Raw genomic sequence first — 10571 nt, 5'->3', positions numbered from 1 at the left:
AGAGGCTGTGTGGGGTGGGGTAGAGAGCAGGGCCTTTAAATCCAGGGCAAGTTCACTTACATTTCTCGGTTTGAGTTTACTTGTCTCTAAAAAGGAGTTAGTGCTTCTGCCTACAGTGGTCTGTGAGAATTCAAGGAGAGATCTGTGAAAATTTTGTGTAAAGGACAACACTCTGCAGGTGTTTGCTTTTGGAGAAACCGGAAGGCTCTGAGTAATGGAAACCAAGATTACAGAGGGAATCTGTATTTAGTGGATGTACCACTAAATACATACCTAGTACCATACCAGTGGATGGTACTAGAGTCACCAAATGATACAACTGGGAGAGGCCCTTAGAGCCACTTAATCCAACTTTCACACAGGAAGAAGCCCAGGAGTCAAAGATATAAGAGACATTAAAATGAAAGAGACAAAAGGACAGGGACTCACCTGCTACAGAAAGAGTCTGGGAAGTAAGGTTTCTAAGATGTCAGTCACTATAAGCTTGAGAGAGTTTAGGAGGGCCAGCGTGGTGCTGAGTATCAAAACCAGTATCTGGGGCACATAATTAAATGTGGATGACAATATAGTACTTCCCCATTTTGTTGTTAGGATGATAAAATGACGTAACACTTGCAAAATGCATAGTTCTCAGAATTTGCTAGCTTACAAAGACAACTTTCTCAAAACATACTTAGAATGATTGACTGCTCAATCTTATTTCTGACCGCTATTAGGGAACTGACTAATTTGATTCAACCTGTTCTGGCCTTGATCAGTTTTCTTGTTTTATCCTGATAGGCCTGTTGAGTTTCAGGACCATCAGTCTCCCTGATTCTAGCTCAGAAGGGGAATGAAGTCTCAGGAGTCCATGTGAGTGCTTAGGGGAAAAAAAATGCATTAAGGGAACAAGCTCAATATTGAAACTGGTTCTAAATTCTTGGAAGACTTTAGTTCTTCACTCATATCAGAATCAGTCAGAAAGTAATCAATTCCTGTATGAAGGCACAAGCCCAGGAACTACCTTATCCCCTCTGTTCCAGATGGAATTAATGAAACTGGAGTTGAGTCTCTGTCGTCTTGTGTTCAAATACCCTAGCTCTCTGGTAACAAAAAAAGAATCAGGGCATTGCTCAAACACAGAAGTAAAAAAGAAACAGGCTAAAACCCATAGGGAAAATTTTCTGTTTCTTAATTTGTCTCCTGTCCCAAATAGCTCTGCTATCCTCCCCCCAATTTGTGTTTATGTGTTAGATTTCTTTTCTCTTGCAGTAGAAGCCACCAAACTGACAGTCCCTAAACTAGGTCAAAGGAAGGGTGATGAATTGACACAGGCCCTCAGGCTATGTCATGCCTTGTCCTCACACCCTCTCAGTTCCCTGACCTACTTTTCATGGCATCTTAGGGTGGTTTCTGTTTCCCAGAACCACAGGATCTTGGGGAATCCTCTGTTCAGCTCCAGGACCCTCAACTTGCAGATTTTCAGCCATGTTAGATGGAAGGATAGAGTAGGTAGATCTTGACTGTCCTTAGCCTTTTTGCCTTTCCCTAATCTTGAGTCCTCTCATTTTCATTACACTCTAGCACTGACGAAATCATTTCAGACGACAATTATCCATTTTTCATGGCAGCCAGAAAACCACACTTCTCTTCTATGACTTCCATTGTATTGGGCCTGTTTCAAACAGACAGATAAGATGCAAGTCAGGGATCCCCTATGTGCAGTTGTGACAGCATTAGTGTAGTGAGTAAAATATAGGTTTTAGAGTCAAACAAACCTTATTTCAAATTCCAGGAAACTGAGATTGAGAGAAGTGAATGACTTGTCCAATATAACCAGGTAAGAGGCAGAGTCCAGTGTCAAACTGCAACTTAAAATTCCTACTCCAATCGACCTTTTGCTACCTCACTTAAAATTTACATTACCCCTGAATACCTCCCTCCTTCCTTGATAATCTCTTAAGAATCTAGGGCCACGTTTTTCCTTTTCCTCAAGATAAAGCAAATAGCTATGACATGCTTATGACTAATATTTGAGAGGAAAAACATATCATGCTGAAGATTCCCATCAGCAACATTGAAACAACAATCCTGGTAGATGTTGTGGCCCAGGGTGGGGCAGGGATTTTCCTTTCCAGTGGTATTAAAACAAAAACAAAACCAATTCTGGGTAGTATGCAATAAGTTATAGTAGACCAGCACTCCCATAGTATCAACAGAAAAGCAAAAGCCTGGAATTTTTTTTTTTTTTTTTTTTTTTTTTAAGAATCACAGCATAGGAAAACTGTGAGAGCCACGAGGACTAAATGAACAAAAATTTCAGAGAACCAGTACTGTTATGAAACAAGCTGAGGTCCCTCCTCTTCTCTGGCGCCATTTGCCAACACTGATTATAAGCTAAGAATTAGACTTGGACCAAAAAGAGACCATCCACAGGAGCAGAGGAAACCAGTGAAGTTTTAGTAGTTATGTGGGTCTGCAGGAGAGATGAGAAACTTGAGAGGCCCCAAGTGCACAATTGCAAGCTGAGTGCATGACTAAAAAGCTAAACCAATAACTTCTTAAAAGCCAGAGAGGAATATCTGCAGTCTCCAACGATCCACCACTTGAAGGAATCTGCCTCAAGATTACCTCCCATGTCCTCCTTAGGACAGGTGCCAGGTTGAAGCTGTATGGGCTTAGGCTGGAGATCTAGGCTGGAAACCCCAGATCTCCTGCAGACTTTCAAAGCTGAGAAGTTTGAGACCTGCCAGGCTCTCAATCAGAAAATAAGAATTGCTGAGAGAAATACTGATTCTATATGAGGCTTGACTGCAGAAACAGCTGTAACCTACTTAAGTCCTTGGTTGTATTGAGATGGTCAGCCCTTTAATATATCTGCCCAAAAGAGAGCAGGGGATCCCTCTAATGTGGAAGACAACAGTAAGTGGAACCTCTCTTCTTTTTCTTTTTCTAAATACACAATGTTGAGTATTTGAATTGATTAAAATTAATTAAATTTAAAAATTAACCATTGAAAGAAGCAAGAAAATATAACTCCATAATCTAAACATACTTACATATAAGATACTTACAATCTACTTACATATAAGAGCACATAAATGTTGACATATATCATTTGACCTCACTGATATGAGGAATTCTTAATCTCAGGAAACAAACTGAGGGTTGCTGGACTGGTGGGGGTGTGGGAGGGATGGGATGGGTGGGTGATAGACATTGGGGAGGGTATGTGCTATGGTGAGCACTGTGAATTGTGCAAGACTGTTGAATCACAGATCTGTACCTCTGAAACAAATAATGCAATATATGTTAAGAAAAAAAAAAGAAGAAGAAGATAGCAGGAGGGGAAGAATGAAGGGGAGTAAATCGGAGGGGGAGACGAACCATGAGAGACAATGGACTCTGAAAAACAAACTGAGGGTTCTAGAGGGGAGGGGGGTGGGGGGATGGGTTAACCTGGTGATGGGTATTAAAGAGGGCACATTCTGTGTGGAGCACTGGGTGTTACGCACAAACAATGAATCATGGAACACTACATCAAAAACTAATGATGTAATGTATGGTGATTAACATAACAATAAAAAAATTTTTTAAAAAAAGCACATAAATGTTGAAAGAAAAATAATACAGAAGAAACTGTAAAAACACCAACCAAAAGATGACTGGTGAAGTTATACTAATATTAAAGTAGATTTTAAGACATGAAGAGAGACAGAATCACATAGGATTCACATATTGGAGGTAGCAGACAGGGGGCTTTAGATTAACCATAATTAATATGTTAAATAAAATGTAGACAAGGTAGACAGAATAAATGAAAAGATTCAGAACAAAGAAATGTAAACTATAAAGAGCCAATGTATTTTGCGGAAGTAAAAAAATATGATATCTGAAATTAATAATTAAATGGGTGGTTTCAACGCAGATTAGACATAGCCTAACCCAGAATTAGTTAACTAGAAGACAAGTCAAGTGCCAAGAGGAAAAAAGGAAACATGCACAGCATAGGAGACATGTGGGACACATTTATAGTGCCTATTATATCTATAATTATAGTTTCAGAAGGAGAAGAAAAGAAAAAGGAATGAGACAAAATCAATATTCAAAAAGTATCGAATGAGCATTTGTTAAAACTTATGAATATCAATCTCCATATTCAAGAAGGTCAGAGAATCTGAAGCAAGAGAAACACAAAGAAAATCACAACCAGACATATCATAGTAAAACTGCTGAAAACCAAAGACAGGGAAAATCTTTAAAGCAATCAGAAGGAAAAAAAGGCACATTATCTACTAGGAAACAACAGTAAAAATGACAGCTGACTTCTCAAACAGAAATAGGGAAACACAGAATGTAATGTACTGGCATCTTTAGAGTGATGAAAGAAACAGTCTAGAAGCCTAGCCTAGTAAAATATCCTTCTAGAATTATGGTGAAATAAAGTTTTTGAACCAAATGGAAACCAAGGGAATCTGTTGGTAACAGGCATGTGTGAAAATAATGAAAGAGAGTTCTTTTGGTGGTGCCTGGATAGCTCAGTCGTTAAGCGTCTGCCTTTGGCTCAGGCCATGATCCCAGGGTCCTGAGATCAAACCCCGCATTGGTCTCCCTGCTCAGAGGGAAGCCTGCTTCTCCCTCTCCCACTCCCCCTGCTTGTGTTCCCTCTCTTCACTGTGTCTCTCTCTGTCAAATAAATAAAATCTTTTTTTTTAAAGAGTTCTTTGACAGAAGAAAAATGATCTTGCATGGAAATATAAAATATAAGATGGAAAGAAAAGAAACAGAAAGAGTAAATGTGTGGATAAATATAAATAAATATATATTTATATATACAAAGCAACAACTGTAATGTCTTTTGGAATTTAAAAATATATATGGAACTAAAATGCATAACAATGATAACTTGAAGGTGGGTGTTGATAAATAGAAATCAAAGATTCTAAGCTTCCACCAGTTTCAAGGAAGTGGTAAGGTAATGCATTTTAGCATTTTATTAGACTGAAAAAAGTTAGGGATGCTTGTTTTGTCTCTAAAAAAATGTAAAATGAAGTATAATGAGCTAATAGATGGAAAATATGGATCGATAAAAATTACTTGACAAATCTAAAAGAAGACAGGAAAGGACAAAAAGAAAAGAACAAAAAAATATATGGGTCAAGTAGAAAACCTATAGTAAATTTGTATATAAACCATACTGTATCAGTAATTACTGATACTTAGCAGAGGATTGTCAGACTGGATGAAAAGAAAGCCAACTTTATCTTCCTCACAAGAGTCACATTTAAAATAGAAGAACACAGAAAGGTTGAAAGTAAAGGATTAAAAATACATATACCATGTGAACACTAATAAACCTGAGATAGCTATACAAATATTAAAGGAACCTTTAAATCAAGAAGCATTACTAGAAATAGTTTTTATTTCATGATAATAAAGGGACTATCTGATAGGAAGATATAATACAAAATCTGTATGATCATAATAACATAGATTCAAAATATATAAAACAAAACATTTCAGAAAAAATAGGCAATTCTAAAATCATAGTTGGGAGCTGACTGGGGGCCAAGATGGCAATGTAAGAGGACCGTAAGCTCTGGCATCACAATTCCAGACTTCCAGCTCTATTACAAAGCTGTCATCATCAAGACAGTATGGTACTGGCACAAAAACAGACACATAGATCAATGGAACAGAAGAGAGAGCCCAGAAATGGACCCTCAACTCTATGGTCAACTTATCTTTGACAAAGCAGGAAAGAATGTCCAATGGAAAAAAGACAGTCTCTTCAACAAATGGTGTTGGGAAAATTGGACAGCTACATGCAGAAGAATGAAACTGGACCATTTCCTTACACCACACACAAAAATAGACTCCAAATGGTTGAAAGACCTAAAAGTGAGACAGGAGTCCATCAAAATCTTAAAGGAGAACACAGGCAGCAACCTCTTTGATCTCAGCTGCAGCAACTTCTTCCTAGAAACATCACCAAAGACAAGGGAAGCAAGGGCAAAAATGAACTATTGTGACTTCATCAAGATAAAAAGCTTTCAGTTGCTTTTTAAGGATGGAAAGCTCATGGTGCAAATTGTTATTTCCACTGCTGGGGTTAGAGGCCTTGCAGAATGGGTGCTGATGGAGCTACAGGGGGGAGATCAAGGCTTGCTACAGCACTGGATTAGCAGGAAACCTCCTGGGAGACCTACATTACAGCCCTGTGCTGATTGTGGGGCATCATATCCTGTATGGAAAAATCATCCATCTGGAGAAACCTTTTGTTGTCCTTGTCAAACACACTCCTGGGCAGCAGGACTATGATGGGCTTAGCTGCAAGACTGGTACCTGGTACCTGGTGATAGCACTCATCAAAAACAAGATCCTTTTCTTTCTTTCTTTTTTAAGATTTTATTTATATATTTGAGAGAGAGAGAGAGTGAGTGGGAGGAAGAGGGAGAGAGAATCTGAAGCAGACTCCATGCTGAGCACAGAGCCTGACGGGGGTGGGGCTCAACACAGGCTCGATCCCACAACCTCGAGATCATGACCTGAGCTGAAACCAAGAATTGGTTGCTTAACCAACTGAGCCACCCAGGCACCCAACAAGATCCTTTTCAAAACTAACCCCAAGCCCATTATCACCAACGTCCCTAAGAAAGTATGAAAGAACCCTGGATTTTCCCTAGAGAGCAGCTAACTCCTTGGACTAGTGCTCAGTTGCCACCTTGAGGTCAGCTGGATGGTTCCCTGGGACAGCAGGGGGGTCCTGTTCTGAACACAGGCCACCCACTGGGCATGAACTCTGACCCCTTCCTTATGGCAACCGGTTCTCTTGGTGGAAATCTGGCCTCATTTCCAAGGAACCCATTACCTCTTCCAACTTCATCAGGTTCATTGGCTACAAATCCATCACCTTTCCCAGCTGGTGCTTGTGACCCAGGCATGGCTTCTTTTCCAAGAGCACAGGTGCCGTTTCTTTCCCAAGGCCTAGTGACCTCATGGGCCCAGGCCCAGAGCCATCTCTAAACCCTAGAGCAGGGGCTCTTCCAGGTACAGGGCCTCTGTCCAATCCAAGGTTAGGGAGTCTCCCAGGGTCAGGTCCTATATCCAACCCAAGGGCAGGTCCTATATCCAACCCAAGGGAATGGGTCCTGACCCCGAAGTGGTGGCCCCTGGATCAGGCCCAACCTGACAGCAGGTGTCTTGTTGACTTCTGGGAATAGTTATCCTAGTCCTAAGCCCATTGGCCTGGGACCAAGACCAAGTCCCAATCTGAGATCAGGCTTCGTAGGTACAAATCCTGCTCCGAGGTTAGGTATGTTTCCAGGCCTGGGCCTTGGACCGAACCCAAGAGCAAATAGCCTGGGCCCAGGCCTTGGGCCTAACCCAAGGGCAGTTGATCCCAGCCCCTAATCTGGATACCAGAGCAGGTGGCCTCTTGGGCACAGGATCTGGCCTTAACTTAAGAATGACTGGATCTCGAGGCCTAGATCTTGCCCCTATTCTAAGAGCAGCAGGTCTTTCAGGAGCAAATTCAGCTGCTTCCTCAAAGGCTTCTGGAAACAAGATGGCACAAGCCCATCCTCCATGGCAAGAGTACCTGACTCCACAGTCCCAAACTTGTGTCCTGGCTCTCAGGGAAGTGGCCTTCCAGGGCCAAATCTATCTCCCATGTCCAGGGCCCTGGTTCCCATAACCCTAATTCAGTTCATTTTTCAAGGCCAGCTGGGCCCCTGGGAGTAAATATTAATCCATTTCCAAGGGGGACAGGTTCAGGGGGGCTGAATCCAGCTGCCTTCTCTCAGTCTTCTGGCACATTGGCTTCAAATCCAGTTACTTTCCAGAGGTCTGCTGACTTCCAGGGCTAAAGTCTAGCAATTTTCCCAAGAACCTCTGGGCCACTAGGTCCCAACCCAGCTAACTTCCCAGGCGCCAGTGGCTTGCAGGGTCCAAGTTCTGCTGCTTTACCAAGGTCTACTGGCTCATTAGGCTCCAGTCAGGTTACTTTCCCCAGGTCAGCTTCTGGGCCCCTGGGCCCTTATCCAGCAGATTCTTTGGGTATTAACCCAGCTCCTTTTGCAAGGCCAACTGGCACCCTGGGTCTAAACCCAGCTTCCTTTCCAAGGATGAATGGCCTTATAAGTAAGACTTTGGTCCCATTTCCTAGAGTAGGGAGGCTCCCTGGCATACACCCTACTGCTTTCCCCAGACCAGGGGGGTTCAATGGCTGCAATGTACCCAAATGGAATGTTACCCCCTTAAACACCATTTTCTTTCTAGGACCACTTTGGTTTCCAAGCACTGTGGTTCTGACCAGGAGCTGTGTTTTAGGTAAAAGGGTAGCTATGGAGCTACAGTCTGAAGTACATAGCTGGGGCTCAAATTCAAATGAAGCATCTTTTTCCTCTGCTTCTTTCTTGACTGAAGGTGAAATGTTATTTGTGGGAAATGAACTACAATAGGTGGGAATGATCCTGACTTGAGAGAGAGGATCTCCAGCCCTCCAGAAGCCTGCTGTGGTTTTGTCCCACAGATTTCTGCCTCTTCTTTATTACTACTTTCTTGAATTGTTCTTGTGGACTTTTCCTCAGGGATATGTTGACCTGCAATTCATACGTAGTCCCCTGCTCACCACTGGAGAATCAGTTCTCTGCTCCCTAAAATGTTGCATTGGTGAACAGACCATGTTTCAACATCTCTGACCTGGGCAACTTTAGATCTGGTCATCCTCTACTGGGGGCTTGAACACAGAACAGGGAAGTGGACAACCACTTCAAAGACCCACCAAATACAATTTCTGCTTGATTGACTGGGCCTGCAGATTCCTTTTCCTGGGACTTACAGGAGGCCAGAATCAAGGCTCCACTGCTCATCTAACTCCCTCTCCACTAGTACTCACAATCAAAGAACCTCAAAATTTAAACTGACATGAATAGGAATGTGGGAATTGGGGTGGGGTGGGGGGGTTGAAGGGGAAAAATCGCTGTGCTTTGTTCAGCCTAACATGAAAGAATGGTTTGTGTTCTCTCATTGTATCTTTTCTTACTCTTTCTTTAATAAATGGGATGAGAGGGGGAAAATGTGTAATCAATATCCTTGATGAACATAAATGAAAAAATTCTCAACAAAATATTAGGAAACAGAATTTCAGAACCCATGAAAAGAATTATGCACCATGACCAAGTGGTTTTTATGCCTAGGATGCAAGGACAATTCAACATATGCAAATCAATAAATGTGATATATAACATTAATAGAATTAAAGATAAAAATCTTATGATTATCCCAATAGATGCAGAGAAAGCATTTGACCAAATACAACATCCTTTCATGATAAAAACCTTATCAGATTGGGTATAGAAGGAATATACCTCAACATACAACAAACCCCCAGATAACATTATACTGAAGGAGAAAAATTAAAGTTTTACCTCCAGGATTAGGAAAAAGACAAGGGTGCTTACTGTCACTACACTTATTGAACATAGTACTGGAAGTCTTAGCTACAGCAAACAAGCAAGACAAATAAATAAAAGGCATCCAAACTGGAAAGAAAGAAGTAAATTTTGGCATTATTTGCAGATTTGATCTTATATATTGAAAATCCCAAGACTCAACTAAAAAAAACCATTGGATCTAATCAATGAAATCAATAAAGTTGCAGGATGTAAAATCAGTAAACAGAAATCAGTTTCATTTCTATATACTCACAATGAAACATCTCAAAAGGAATTTTAAAATATCCTATTTACAATAGCATTGATAACAATAAAATACCTAGGAATAAATTTAACCAAGATGATGAAAGATCAGTATAATGAAAACTGCAAGACTTTGTTCAAAGAAATCAAAGACACAAACAAATGGAAGGACATCCCATGTCCATGGATTGGAGAGAGAGAGAGAGTGTGTGTGTGAGCACGGGGAGGGGCAGAGGAAGAGGGAGAGAAGCAGACTCTTTGCTGAGCACAGAGCCCTACCTGAGGCTCGACCTCACTACCCTGAGATTGTGATCTGAGCCAAAATCAAGAGTTGGATGCGTGGGATGCCTGGGTGGCTCAGTCGGTTAAGCATCTGCCTTCAGCTCAGGTCATGATCTCAGGATCCTAGGATTGAGTACAGCATTGGGGTCCCCACTCAGTGGGGAGTCTGCTCGCCTCCCTCTCTCTCTCTCTCTCTCTCTGCCCCTCCCCCCACTCATGCTCACTCTCTCTAAAATAAATAAATCTTTAAAAAAAAGATTCCATAGGAAACATACTCAATGGTTAATGTTAAAAACTTTTTTCATAACATCAGGAATAAGACAAGTTCTTTTTTAAAAAATTTTACCTATCTTTAAATTTTATTTATTTATTTATTTATTTATTTATTTATTTATTTATTTATTTAAAGTAGACTCTACACCCAACGTGGGACTCAAACTCACGACCCTGAGATCAAGAGTTGGATGCTCTACCAACTGAGCCAGTGAGGTCCTGCAGGAATAAGACAAGTTCTATGTATCTTTATCACTACTTCTATCCAACATTGTACTGGAGGCCTAGCCAGTGCAATTAGGCAAGAAAAAAGAAATGTATGGCATAAGGATTGGA

The 10571-nt window shown here is 41.1% G+C and overlaps 1 pseudogene; it reads left to right on the top strand.

Moving 5' to 3' along the window:
- The first annotated feature begins 6060 nt into the window (after positions 1-6060).
- LOC113925042 lies at positions 6061-6643 on the top strand (annotated as a pseudogene).
- The last annotated feature ends 3928 nt before the right edge of the window (positions 6644-10571 follow it).

The sequence above is a fragment of the Zalophus californianus genome, chromosome 2 (genome assembly GCF_009762305.2).
Source record: "Zalophus californianus isolate mZalCal1 chromosome 2, mZalCal1.pri.v2, whole genome shotgun sequence".
Classification (NCBI taxonomy): domain Eukaryota; kingdom Metazoa; phylum Chordata; class Mammalia; order Carnivora; family Otariidae; genus Zalophus; species Zalophus californianus.
The sequence above is the reverse complement of the archived record's forward strand: the minus strand, read 5'-3'. Positions and strand labels throughout refer to the sequence as shown.